A 15,579-nucleotide genomic window follows, 5' to 3' on the forward strand; every position below is an offset into this window, starting at 1 on the left:
AGCAGAAAAAGCCAATAACCCTTAAAACCAAAAGGCAAGGGTAAATAAAAAGGATCCCAAGGCTTTGAGCATCAGTGGATAGGAGGGCCTAAAGGAATAAAATCCTGGTCTAAGCGGCTAAACCAAGCTGTCCCTAACCATGTGCTTGTGGCGTGTAGGTGTCAAGTGAAAACTTGAGACTGAGCGGTTAAAGTCAAGGTCCAAAGCAAAAAAAAAGAGTGTGCTTAAGAACCCTGGACACCTCTAATTGGGGACTTTAGCAAAGCTGAGTCACAATCTGAAAAGGTTCACCCAATTATGTGTCTGTGGCATTTATGTATCCGGTGGTAATACTGGAAAACAAAGTGCTTAGGGCCACGGCCAAGACTCATGAAATAGCTGTGTTCAAGAATCATCATACTGAACTAGGAGAGTCAATAACACTATTCGAAATCTGAAGTTCCTATAGATGCCAATCATTCTAAACTTCAATGGATAAAGTGAGATGCCAAAACTATTCAAGAGGCAAAAAGCTATAAGTCCCGCTCATTTGATTGAAGCTGTGTTTCATTGATAGTTTGGAATTTATAGTATATTCTCTTCTTTTTATCCTATTTGATTTTTAGTTGCTTGGGGACAAGCAACAATTTAAGTTTGGTGTTGTGATGAGCGGATAATTTATACGCTTTTTGACATTGTTTTTAGTATGTTTTTAGTAGGATCTAGTTACTTTTAGGGATGTTTTCATTAGTTTTTATGTTAAATTCACATTTCTGGACTTTACTATGAGATTGTGTGTTTTTCTGCGATTTCAGGTATTTTCTGACTGAAATTGAGGGACTTGAACATAAATCAGATTCAGAGGTTGAAAAAGGACTGCTGATGCTGTTGGATTCTGACCTCCCTGCACTCAAAGTGATTTTCTGGAGCTACAGAACTCGAAATGGCGTGCTTCTAATTGCGTTGGAAAGTAGACATCCAGGGCTTTCCAGCAATATATAATAGTCCATACTTTGGCTAAGAATAGATGACATAAACTGGCGTTCAACGCCAGCTTTCTACCCAAATCTGGTGTCCAGCGCCAGAAAAGGAGCCAAAACCAGCGTTGAACGCCCAAACTGGCACAAAAGCTGGCGTTCAACTCCAAGAAGGACCTCTGCACGTGTAACATTCATGCTCAGCCCAAGCAAACACCAAGTGGGCCCCGGAAGTGGATTTATGCATCAATTACTTACTCATGTAAACCCTAGTAGCTAGTTTATTATAAATAGGACCTTTTACTAGTCTTTTAGACAATCTTTGGTCTCAGTTTTAATCCATTGTTCATCTTTGGATTATCCTTTGATCTATTGATCACGTTTTGGGGGCTGGCCATCTCGGCCATGCCTGGACCTTTCACTTATGTATTTTCACGGTAGAGTTTCTACACTCCATAGATTAAGGTGTGGAGCTCTGCTGTTCCTCAAAGATTAATGCAAAGTACTACTGTTTTCTATTCAATTCATCTTATTTCGCTTCTAAGATATTCATTCGTACTTCAATCTGAATGTGATGAATGTGACAATCATCATCACTCCCTATGAACGCGTGCCTGACAACCACTTCCGTTCTACCTTCGACTGAATGAGTATCTCTTAGATCTCTTAATCAGAATCTTCGTGGCGTAAGCTAGAATGATGGCGGCATTCAAGAGAATCCGGAAAGTCTAAACCTTGTCTGTGGTATTCCGAGTAGGATTCAATGAATGAATGACTGTGACGAGCTCCAAACTCGCGATTGCGGGGCGTTAGTGACAGACGCAAAAGGATAGTAAATCCTATTCCAGCATGATCGAGAACCGACAGATGAATAGCCGTGCCGTGACAGGGTGCGTTGATCATTTTCATTGAGAGGATAAGATGAAGCCATTGACAAGGGTGATGCCTCCAGACGATTAGCCGTGCCGTGACAGGGCATTGGATCATTTTCCCGAGAGATGACCGAAAGTAGCCGTTGACAATGGTGATGTATCACATAAAGCCAGCCATGGAAAGGAGTAAGACTGATTGGATGAAGATAGCAGGAAAGCAGAGGTTCAGAGGAACGAAAAGCATCTCCATTCGCTTATCTGAAATTCCTATCAATGATTTACATAAGTACCTCTATCCCTATTCTATTATTTATTATTCAAAAACATCATTATCAATTTATATCTGCCTAACTGAGATTTGCAAGGTGACCATAGCTTGCTTCATACCAACAATCTCCGTGGGATTTGACCCTTACTCACGTAAGGTATTACTTGGACGACCCAGTGCACTTGCTGGTTAGTTGTATCGAAGTTGTGAACCATGGTATTGGCACCATGTTCTTGGCGCCATTGCCAGGGAAAGAAAGAGCCATGAATTTTACATAATCAAAGTGTAATTACGATTGCGCGTACCAAGTTGCTCACGTTGCCAGGGATTGTTTGAGCCTGGACATCACAATTTCGTGCACCACAAGTGCACTGGGTCGTCCTAATAAACCTTACGTGAGTAAGGGTCGATCCCACGGAGATTGTCGGTTTGAAGCAAGCTATGGTCACCTTGTAAATCTCAGTCAGGCGGATTCAATTGGTTATGGAGATTTGATAATTAAAATATAATTAAAATATAAAATAGGATAGAGATACTTATATAATTCATTGGTGAGAATTTCAGATAAGCGTATAGAGATGCTTTTATTCTTTCTGAACCTCTGCTTTCCTACTGCTTTCATCCAATCATTCATACTCCTTTCCATGGTAACCTGTATATTGGGCATCACCGTTGTCAATGGCTACATCCCGTCCTCTCAGTGAAAATGGTCCAAATACGCTGTCACCGCACGGCTAATCATCTGTCGGTTCTCGATCATGCTAGAATAGGATTCAGTAATCCTTTTGCGTCTGTCACTACGCCCAACACTCGCGTGTTTGAAGCTCGTCACAGCCATCCCTTCCCAGATCCTACTCAGAATACCACATACAAGGTTTAGACTTTTCGGATCTCAAGAATGGCCGCCAATAATTCTAGCCTATACCACGAAGACTCTGATCGTAGATCAGGAGGCTAAGAGATATGCATTCAAGCTTGCTTTCTTGTAGAATGGAATTGTTTGTCAGGCACGCGTTTATAAGTGAGAATGATGATGAGCGTCACATAATCATCACATTCATCATGATCTTGTGTGCGAATGAATATCTTAGAGAAGAAATAGGCTTGAGTTGAATAGAAAAACAATAGTACTTTGCATTAATTCATGAGGAACAGCAGAGCTCCACACCTTAATCTATGGTGTGTAGAAACTCTACCGTTGAAAATACATAAGAACAAGGTCCAGGCATGGCCAAATGGCCAGCCCCCTAAACGTGATCTCAGAACATAAAATTAGTCAAAGACTAACCAGAGATCCAGATATGTAAATACAATAGTAAAAAGTCCTATTTATACTAAACTAGTTACTAGGGTTTACAGAAATGAGTAAATGATGCAGAAATCCACTTCCAGGCCCACTTGGTGTGTGCTTGGGCTGAGCGTTGAAGCTTTCACGTGTAGAGGTCTTCTGACGTTGAGACTTTTGCCAGTAAAGAATGTCATAAAAACAGTCGCGTTGTAGATATAGTCTCTAAACCGACAAAAATCCCTTCGTACAAACGTTTTGGTTGTCACAAGTAACAAACCCCTTTTTAAAATTGATAATCGAGTATTTAAACCTCGGGTCGTCTTCTCAAGGAATTGCAGGGAAGTATGTTCTTATTATTGGTTATGAATATTGTAAATTGGGGGGTTTGAGAAATTTGTAGTTTGGGCAATGTGCACAGGTATATTTAAATGACAAGTAAAATAAATTAACAATAATAAAATCTCTTGGCAAGGTATGAGAACTGGAGGTCCTATCCTAGTTATCCTTATCAATTGTGATGAGAATTGGATTCTTCCCCCACCTTATTAACCTTTAACTATGAAGGTAAGTTAAGTGGACAAATTAATTCCAATTTTCAATCAATAATGAGTTTGATAACTCAAGAGTTACCAATGTCTCAACCAAAGCCAAAAGAGAAAAATGTCTACTTGAGTGAAAATAATTTGGATACACAAAGGGCAGTGATAAATTAAAGAGAGCAATCATAAGTCTGAAAATACCTCAAATTATATTAAATAAAGAAATCAATTCTAACATGGAGTTCATAAATTAAATTGAGAAAGTAAATAAAAATAAAGAACCTGGGATTGAGTGCCACTCCTAAAACTAAGAGAAGTCCTAAATCCTAATCCTAAGAGAGAGGAGAGAACCTCTCTCTCTAAAAGCTACATCTACTCCTAAAATTGTGAATATGAGAGCCTCCCTATGAATGGATGCAATCCCCCACTTTATAGCCTCTAATCTGTGTTTTCTGGGCCACGAACAAGGTCGAAAATAGCCCGGAAATCGCTGGAGAAGAATTCAAACACGCTTATTTCCGTCGCTGCGACGCAGCCGCATGGATCACGCGGTCGCGTTGCCTAGCGTCAGGGGAACATTAGCATATTATATATCAAATCGAAGCCCCAGACGTTAGCTTTCCAACGCAACTGGAACCGCGTCATTTGGACCTCTGTAGCTACAATTATAGCCGTTTGAGTGCAGAGAGGTCAGGCTGAATAGTTTAGCAATTTCTCCAACTTCTTGCATTCCTTCCACTTTTGCATGCTTTCTTCCCATCCTCCAAGCCATCCTTGCCTTATAATATCTGAAAACACTTAACACACATATCAAGACATCTAATGGTAATAAGAGAGGATTAATAATAAGCAAATATAAGATCAAAGAAGCATGTTTTCAATCAAAACACATAATTAGGAAGGAAATATAAAACCATGCAAATAGTATGAATAAGTGGGTAAAGAGTTAATAAAAACCACTAAATTGAGCACAAGATAAATCATGAAATAGTGGTTTATCAATCTCCCCACACTTAAACACTAGCATGTCCTCATTCTAAGCTCAAGAGAAGCTATAAAGAAATGAAGAGGAATGGTAAAATGTATGAAATGCAACCTATGAATGCAACTACATGCTAAATGCTTTTACTTACTTGGTTAAGAGTAAATAAGTTCTCCAAGAATAAATATGAACTGGATTTCACTAATTCAAATCATAAAAATGAAGTACAAATAGACTTGCAAGAAGAAAATAGCTCATGAAAGCAGGGAACAAGGAATTGAGCATCGAACCCTCACTGGTAGTGTATACACTCTAATCACTCAAGTGTTTTAGGTTCGATTCCCTCAATTCTCTACTAACCTTGCTTTCTAAGGCTTGCTCTTCATCTAACAATCAACATAAATTTAATGCATAAATACACATATCAAGAGGTCTTTTAAGGGTTGTAATGGGGTTAGGGTCAAGGTAGGATTGTATTTGGCCAAGTGGACTAAAATCTGAATCCTTAATTATCTTAAACTTTCCACCTAACTTTAAACAATCCATGTAATCATAATACCACATCTAACTATCCATTAACTATGTTTTCCACATATTCATGCATTCTTATTTCAAGTACAGTACATATGCATTGCTTTCAACACTTAACTTTGGGGCATTTTCTCCCCTCTTACTTATTTGCTCTTTTTATTTTCTTTTTCTCTTATATATATATATATATATATTTTCTTTTATTTTTCTCAATGCATATGATTAATTTATTGAATGCATGAACATGTCCTAAACATTTCTTTCACATTTTTAGAAAATTCTAACATACTCAATTCTCAAACCAAATATTTCCAAACCCAATTTCCCACACTTAAATCATAAGCACTCTCACTAGTCTAAGCTAACTAAGGATTCAAATTAAGGACATTATTGTTTTCCGCTTAGAGTTAATGATGTGCTAAATAAAAAGAACAAAGGGGTAAAATAGGCTCAAAATTGGTTTGCAAGGGATAATGAAAGGTAAGGCCATTTGGGTATGTAAGCATAGTAAAACAAAGGCCTCAATCATGTAAGTGCATGCATACATTAAACCATGGAAATATAGAATTAAGGAAGACAAAGATTACAATTTTAGAGAGAAAAACACACACCAAAAATAAATTATTGGTTGATAAAATGCAACCAATTCAAATAGGCTCAAAATCTCATAGGTTTTGTGTGTTCAAGCTCTAAATCATGTTCCAGTATAATATCTCTTCAAAAAAGTGTAACATTAAATTTTATTCAAATTAGTGAAATTTTCTAAAAATTTTCTTGAAAAAGAAGGTATTACTTCAACCAAGTGGTAAAATATGCAAAAATTCAAATAATCATGCAATCAAACATGCAAATGCAACAACTAACTACAAAGAAAAATTTAAACATTGGTGTTGAGACAAGAAAGTACTAACCCATGGAGATCGGTATCGACCTCCCCACACTTAAAGATTGCACCGTCCTCGGTGCATGCTGAGATGTGCAGGTGGACGGGTTGTTTCAACTGTTGCTTTTCTCTAAGGATTGTGCAGATGGACTTGTCTGTCTCCCCATGTAAAATGTCTTCCGCTTCCCTTCCGGGTGACCATCCTGAAAGAAAAAGGGAAGAAGAGTAACCCCGAAATAGAGATAAGAAAATAAAAGAAGTATGGGTTAATGCCAAATGATAAGGGTCTCAATTACATGGTAGCTACAACATGCAAATGAGAAAACAAATAGAAGTACATGGCAGATCAAGAGTGCAAAAATTTGCAACATAGGGAAGAGAGTGGGGAAGGAGAGATAATATAAATTCATGTCAATGCAAAAGTAATACAGATATAAAAGATTGGCATTGATTTGAATAATATTACTCAATCAGAATTAAACAAGTCATGAAGCACCCAAAATAATTCAAGAGAAAATTGCAACAGTGAAATAAGAAAATTTTAATACCAAGAGAAAAATAATTAATTTTAGAAAAGAAAATAAAAATATGCACAAAATTAAGATGCAATAAATGAAATATGAAAATAAAATAGAATGGAGGTGAAGGAAAATAAGAAAGGAAGAAGAAAGAAATAAGAAAAGATAAGAAAAATAAGGATTAGAGAAGAAGAGATAAGAAAATTGGCTGATCTGGATATGTTGTGCGGCGCAGGCGACGCGGTCGCATGGGTCACGCGATCGCGTGGCCTGTTTTGTGCGATTGGCGCAAGTGCAGTCTCGTGGTCGCGCAACTCTCTGTTTGAAACTCTTTTTGCCAAAATTCTGGGTGACGCGATCGCGTGGTCGACGCGATCGCGTGAGTGGCCATCCGGGGGATATGACGCGGACGCGTGGGGCACGCGTTCGCGTGGTGAGGCTTGGGCTTCCAGCACGATTCCAGCCCAACTCCAGCTCAACTTTCGGCCATGCACCTGGTTGACGTCGATTTTCAGGTCACGCGGCCGCGTGGGTAACGCGGTCGCGTGAGAGGCCATTATTCCCAGGTGACGCGGTCGCGTGGGGTGATTTGTGCCATTGGCACGCCTCCAGCGCTGCTCCTGCGAAACTCTCTGTTCATTTATTTTTTTCTTCACTCCCCTTGCGACGCGGACGCGTCGCTGATGCGATCGCGTCGCGTGCTCGCTTCTTTTTTTTTATAATCTGAAAAATGCAGAATGCCATGTTAATATGAATGTGATGCAAAACTCCAGGTTCAATATAACAAAATAAAATAAAATTCAAAAATAAATAAAACTAATTAATGAAAAGGGAACGATCATACCATGGTGGGTTGTCTCCCACCTAGCACTTTTAGTTATAGTCCTTAAGTTGGACATTTGATGAGCTTCCTGCTATGGTGGCTTGTGCTTGTATTGATCCAGGAATCCCCACCAATGTTTGTATTTCCAGTAGCCTCCGGGGTCCCAAACTAAGCATGTAAAGCCCTTAAGAAGCTTCAAACAGATTCTTAGGCTCCCGGGGTGACAAATGTCAGAACAGATTCCAGGATCCCAAACTTTACTTTTACACCCGTTCTTGTCTCGATCTACACTTTTCCAGCCGGGTGAAAGGTGATCTGAATTCTCACTGCAGTGACCAAACAGCTTCCTAGACCCATTCAGTTGAGCTCTATACCAACTTTTGCATTTAAACTTAAAGCTTCCAACCATAATGAACCTTGCAGGACAATTCTTGCCACTGGTCATCTTCCTCTTACTCTTAATGCCACAAAGAGCTCTAAGTTGACCATCCGTCTCCAGTAGCCCATATTCAAGTGGGATTAGAAAGCTATGGGATATGAATTTTACCCACTTGAATGTTGTGAAGGGTGATGGCAACTTAGGGGGAGGTGTTTTTAATGAAATTGCAAGCTCCACTCCCTTGTGCTCTTCTCTGATAATTACCACCTCTTTGCAAGCTTCTTCAATTTCAACCTCTTCCTCTTGGTAGCTTTCTTCCAATTCAATCTTCTCTTCATTGCTTTCCAAGGGCATGGGAGGTTGTGCTTCTTCTTCTTGAATCTCCATCTCTTGATCAACCTCTTCCAAGTCTTCAACTATGATATGCTTTGGAGGTTGTACACCCTCTTCAGCATCAATTTCAACCGTCTTGGAAGGAGGCTCTATGTCTTGTCTTTCCCATGGAGGTTATGCATCCCCCAAGTCTTCAACCAACTCTTCTTCTTGAACAATGATAGCTTCTTCTACTTGTTCTAGTATGAATTCATGCTCTGTCTTGTCTACTGGAGTTTCTGGTATCTCCTTTATGCTATGCTCTTCACTAGACTGTCCACATGGGGCTGTGGCTGATCCTTGTGTATTTAAGCGTCTAGAAGCCCATTGAATTAATCACTTGCCCCAGTTGTTGAGTGGTTGCCTGAAATCGATCCATTGTTTTCTTGAGACGATCCTTTGCCTCTTGATGCACTCGGTTTTCATAAATAGGATCATAATGCTCTTGGATTGATGGATATGGAGATGGTGAATATTGAAGTGGTGGTTCTTGTGAGTAATTGGGTTGGAATTGGGGTGGTTCTATATATGGTTCATATGGCTCATAAGGTGGTTGGTATGGTGGTTGAAGGTTAGGGTCATATGGAGGTGAATGGCGGAAAGGGGCTTGTGAGTGTGGTGGTCCAAAGTTATGTTGAGGAAAGGGTTCATAGGCATATGGTGGTGGTTGTTGATAATTGGAGGTGGTTGTTGCCATGAGGGTTGATCAAATCGTTGTGGCTCCTCCCATCTTTGATTGTTCCAACCTTGATGCCTGTTCTCATTGTAATTTCTTCTTCCTGCAACATTATTGTAACCAGACTCGTAGCCAAAGGGGTGAGAGTTCATAGTAGCAAATAAAAAATTAAAAACAAAAATAAAAATAAATTTAAATTAAAAGGTTATTTAAATTTTGAATTTGAAAATTAAATTGTGAAATTTGAATTTTGAAATTTTGAAATTTGAATTTTAAATTTTTGAAATTTGAATATTTGAAATTTGAATTTTGAAATTTGAAAATTTTTAAAATTAAATTTTGAAAATTTTTAAATTTGAATTTTGAAAATTGATTTTTGAAATAAGATAAGATAAGATAAAAATTTTAAAAATAAAAATCTGAATTTTTTTTCAAAAAAAATTAATTAAAAATATTTTTGAATTTAATGAGGAAAGAGAAAAACAATAAAATGACACCAAATTTCAAATTTTTAGATCAAAACGAAGAAAACAACTAAGAACAGCTTGAAGGTCAAGATGAACGCGAAGATCAAGATGAACACTAAGAATTAATTTTTGAAAAATTTTGTAATAACTAAATAAAAACCAATAACCTCTTAATTTATGAAAAAGCAAAAATAAGAACAAAAATAAAAATAAATAAACAAGTAAAAAGCAAATATTTACAATAACCAATATTAAGGCACACGTTTGCAATTCCCCGGCAACGGCGCCATTTTGACGTTGAGACTTTTGCCAGTAAAGAATGTCATAAAAATAGTCGCGTTGTAGATATAGTCTCTAAACCAACAAAAATCCCTTCATACAAACGTTTTGGTTGTCACAAGTAACAAACCCCTTTTTAAAATTGATAACCGCGTATTTAAACCTCGGGTCGTCTTCTCAAGGAATTGCAGGGAAGTATGTTCTTATTATTGGTTATGAATATTGTAAATTGGGGGGTTTGAGAAATTTGGAGTTTGGGCAATGTGCACGGGTATATTTAAATGACAAGTAAAATAAATTAACAATAATAAAATCTCTTGGCAAGGTATGAGAACTGGAGGTCCTATCCTAGTTATCCTTATCAATTGTGATGAGAATTGGATTCTTCCCCCACCTTATTAACCTCTAACTATGAAGGTAAGTTAAGTGGACAAATTAATTCCAATTTTCAATCAATAATGAGTTTGATAACTCAAGAGTTACCAATGTCTCAACCAAAGCCAAAAGAGAAAAATGTCTACTTGAGTGAAAATAATTTGGATACACAAAGGGCAGTGATAAATTAAAGAGAGCAATCATAAGTCTGAAAATACCACAAATTATATTAAATAAAGAAATCAATTCTAACATGGAGTTCATAAATTAAATTGAGAAAGTAAATAAAAATAAAGAACCTGGGATTGAGTGTCACTCCTAAAACTAAGAGAAGTCCTAAATCCTAATCCTAAGAGAGAGGAGAGAACCTCTCTCTCTAAAAGCTACATCTACTCCTAAAATTATGAATATGAGAGCCTCCCTATGAATGGATGTAATTCTCCACTTTATAGCCTCTAATATGTGTTTTCTGGGCCACGAACTGGGTCAAAAACAGTCCAGAATTCGCTGGGTTCGGATTTTGCCACGCTGGTTTTTCGTCACTGCGACGCGGCCGCATTGATCACGTGGTCGCGTTGCCTAGCGTCAGGGAAACCATAACATATTCTATATCAAATCGAAGCCCCGGACGTTAGCTTTCCAACGCAACTAAAACCGCATCATTTGGACCTATGTAGCTAAAGTTATAGTCATTTGAGTGAAGAGAGGTCAGGCTGGACAGCTTAGCAATTTCTCCAATTTCTTGTATTCCTTCCATTTTTGCATGCTTTCTTCCCATCCTCCAAGCCATTCCTGCCTTATAATATCTGAAAACACTTAACACACATATCAGAGCATCTAATGGTAATAAGAGAGGATTAATAATAAGCAAATATAAGATCAAAGAAGCATATTTTCAATCAAAGCACATAATTAGGAAGGTAAATGTAAAACCATGCAAATAATATGAATAAGTGGGTAAAGAGTAGATAAAAACCACTCAATTGAGCACAAGATAAACCATAAAATAGTGGTTTATCATCTTCCTTGGAGTTGAACGCCAGTTTGTAACTTGTTTCTGGCGTTTAACTCTGCTTTGCAACTTGTTTCTGGCGTTTAACGCTAGAATAGGGCAGAAAGCTGGCGTTGAACGCCAGTTTACGTCATCTAAACTTGGGCAAAGTATTGACTATTATATATTTCTGGAAATCCCTGGATGTCTACTTTCCAACGCAATTGAGAGCGTGCCATTTGGGTTTCTGTAGCTCCAGAAAATCCACTTTGAGTGCAGGGAGGTCAGAATCCAACAGCATCTGCAGTCCTTCTTCAGCCTCTAAATCAGATTTTTGCTCAAGTCCTTCAATTTCAGTCAGAAAATATACCTGAAATCATAGAAAAATACACAAACTACTAGTAAAGTCCAGAAATATGATTTTTAATTAAAAATTAATAAAAATATACTAAAAACTAATCAAATCATACTAAAACTATGTAAAAACAATGCCAAAAAGCGTATAAATTATCCGCTCATCAACGACCCAGTGCACTTGCTGGTTCAATTGTGCAAAGTGTAATTCCACGCACTAACTCACGAAGTGACAACATAACGAAGAAAAGCTTAAGCGCAAATGGATACATATATACATAAGAATAGAGGATCAAGGATACAAAGTAGTCAAGCTCCAAGCTCTGGCTGTGAAGCTAAGGCCAACCGGAGAATATTTACATACATACATACATACTTATAATCCCATATCTAAAGTTCTTAAAATAAACCCTAGTTCTCCAACAAAAGCCTCTATGAGACATCAAGGTAAAATACATAAAAGGAGAAGATTAAGCACACACACACATATATATATATATATATATATATATATATATATATATATATATATATATATATATATATATATATATACATAGCATAATATAAAAGCCCAAACTCCCATCTTCGGCAATAGAACTTCAGACGGCTAGCGAGGCGCATCTCGACCTACATCTGAAAAATAACAATATCGTATGGGATGAGAACCAGGGGTTCTAAGTGTGATTAAGGTGCCCACATATATAATAAACAAGGTCCCAGGAAAGCTAAAGGCAATCCTAGAATGTCGACAATTAGATTATAAATCTTAAGGAACTAAAGCTGAAACCATAAACGAGGATAGGTCTTTAAGGTTCTAAACTTGGTCAACATCTAATCGAAACCCTCAATCTCTTCGTCTTTCCTCCGTTCCTCCAACTCCGATGAAATTGCATAGACAGACAAAGCAGATAAGTCAAACACATACAGAAAGCATATATAACAAGTAGGCAATTAGAAATTAACGTGAATAAACAATTAAGCAAGCCAAGATAATGCACACTCAAATAAAATATACAAATGACATGATGCATTCCTTTCATAGCGTAGGTCATGAGCTCACGTGCCAATTGTCTACCCACAACCCAACGTTACTCGGGGTGAACCCCAAATATGGTTTCTTTACCGTGTCAGTCAGGCTCAATTATCATCATGGGTTTCCATGTCAGTTAGGATATCTTGGCATCACGGTAGAAATAGGCTATCAGTTAGGCGAACATTTCCGCTTTAGCAATCTCAGGCTATTAGTTAGGTGGGCCCTTTCGCATGAGCAATTTGGCACAAGGCCCATTCACATTCCATATGCTATCAATTAGGCGGACATTCCCGCATTAGCAACCTTAGGCTATCAGTCAGGCGGGCACTTCCGCATTAGCAGTTTGGCACGAAGCCCTTTCGTCGTACACTTTTCATGATTCATTATCCATTTCAATTATCTTTTCCATTCATGGTTTCTCTTTTTCATTCTTTTCATCATACCTCCACATCACCAATTACATACACACCCTTCCACATCACTACATGTTCCGAGGGTTACCTGAAACCGAAGATTAATCTCGGATGAAATCTTCTGATGTGATCGGATCTGTTGCGTCCGATTTGCTGGATCTTGAGATGCTTGCTGATCCTCAGTCACTAGAGGGTGGTGCTACCTGCAAGAGACTCCGATGCTTAAGTTACCATGGGCTTTAGGCAGGTTTTGTGTAGAATCAGAGTATGAGTTATACCTGGGGGATCTAGTGTATTTATAGTTGCATGGAGTGACCCTTCTTGAGATAAGCTAGTTATCTTATCTTATCTTGGGCGAGGTCACCTATCTTTTTCAGCCGCCTTTAAAGTGGGCTGCGTCCTTCTGTTTGGGCCTCTACGGCAATTTGGCCGAGCTCTTTTGGGAAGAGGTCGGTGACGACCAACCTAGCAAGAGGTCGGTCGCTTTGTCTCCATCTAACCTAGACCATATAGCTCGGTCCAGCGTATGAACAGTGCCCCTACTTGAGCTTCGATCTTCCTTTGAGGTCGTGTTTTCTGAACTTCGACCCCTTTGAGGAAGTCGTGCTCGAGCATCTTGGCTTTGGTCGATCTTGAGTAGTTTCTCCTGGTGCGAGTCTGGTATCACCTTTTTAATGCGAGGCTTTTTTCAGGTTCTTTTAACTGCGGCGTGCCTTTGGTGTGCATTTTAATTTTCTTTGGAAACGCGCGATTGTTTTTAAAGCTTCATTGATTAGGTTTTAACCCGTTACCATTTCGTTTTCCCTCTTTGCTTCGAAAAGAATTTGAACTTAGCCCTTTTCTCCTACTCCCTTTCCTTTCTTCCGAAGAGAACCTTCTTTTCTCTACTATCACTTTTGTCCTGAGCTTTTTCTCCTTTTTCTGGATTTTTACTCTTTGGAGTGTTCGTGCATTTCGTTTGCTTAGCGAACAGAAGCTTCCTTTCTGCTTGCCCCCTACCCCAAGATTATATCTTCTTGGAGTTTTCTTTTTAGTAGCTGCTGTTCGTGTCTTGCACATTCGTCTCTCTGTCTTCTTCTTTTCCAGGTTCGTTCTTCCATTCTGAACTTCCTTGTATTATTTTCCGATTTTGTTTTACTTCTGATGATGATTGTTGCATGTTTACTTCTTTTTGCACAAAGTTTTGATTGTTGCTGAGCTTTCTTTTAGTAAAAAGATAAAGCTTTCTTTGTCGATCATTGTACGCTTTTGTTCCTTTGAAAGTCACAATATTTTTACTTTTTCGTTTGTTGATATCTGGGATTTTATTTGTTTCCTTTATGTTTTTCTTCTGTTTGAGAGGATTAGGGTTTATTATGCTCTGTACTTGTTGCCTCCAAAGGATGCCCCTGGACTTCTAGCACTTGATCTCTTTTTCTGTGTAAATCCTGGGGTGTCCGTTTGCTGCTATGGTTATTTATTTGTTTGGTTGTTTCCCCACTTCTTGTTTTTGTCTGAGTTGTTTATTAGTGACTTTTTTATTTTTCCTATGTTTAGGGATAGTTGGTCTATGTTTTTGCGTAAAAATATTGTCGAGATGTCCACCAAAGTTCCTGCTGGTATGGCCGATTGGCTAGATTCAATAGTCCTGATGTGTGTAACTGTGGCTGATCCTGAGTACTGTGAGAGGCTTAGAAGGTTCCATAGGATATGTAGTAATAGGGAGGATGAGAAGAATTACGATCTGGTGTCACCTGACCCTAAGGAGAGGGTTAGTTTCCCTCCCTTAACTCGGGAAGAGCGTCCTTTTTTCTATGGTTACGATTACTTCTTTAGCCAGCTAGCTATTACTCTTCCTTTTACTGCTTTTGAGACCGACCTCTTGTGGTCCTGTAATATGGCCCCTTCTCAACTTCATCCGAATTCTTGGGGTTTAATAAAGATTTTTTAGCTGTTGTGTCAAGAACTGGGTATCCAACCTACCGAAACTCTTTTTCTTTATCTTTTTGTATGGACAAAACCCAGGGTGGCTAAGAAGAAAGCCTCTTAGATTTCCTTCCAAGCTACTCAAGGGAAGAAGGTGTTTTCTATGTTTGATGAGTCCTTTCGGGACTTTAAGAATTACTATTTCAATGTCTGAGTTGTTGAGGGTGCTCGTCCTTTTTTCTTGGATGAGAATGATGAGCCCACTTTCCCTTTATGGTGGCAAAAAGATGTAGTAGTGGTTAAATATCCTTGGGAGAGTCTGAGTGAAGTAGAACAAGCTTTTGTAGGTGTTTTAGAGGAGCATTGGGGGAGCCTGCTTACTTGGATACAAAGAAGTTTCTAGGTGATCCTTCCCTTCTCCGTGCTGAACTAGGTAGCATCCGACTTCTTTCAGATAATGTTCTTCTATTGTTTGTGAATTCATCCCTTTTTATTATTGTAACTTGTTTTCCTGGCTTCCTTTTCAGAGATGGTGAAATCTTCAGACTCCATGAAGGCCTTCCGGAAGGCAAAGAAGGCGATGGCTGCCCAAAACTTGACTGCGAAGACATTGGGGGAAGGGTCTTCTCAAGTGCCCCCGAAGAAGCCGACTTCTGACTCTCAGGGCCCGAG

The sequence above is a fragment of the Arachis hypogaea genome, chromosome 17 (assembly GCF_003086295.3).
Source record: "Arachis hypogaea cultivar Tifrunner chromosome 17, arahy.Tifrunner.gnm2.J5K5, whole genome shotgun sequence".
NCBI classification, from domain to species: Eukaryota; Viridiplantae; Streptophyta; class Magnoliopsida; order Fabales; family Fabaceae; genus Arachis; species Arachis hypogaea.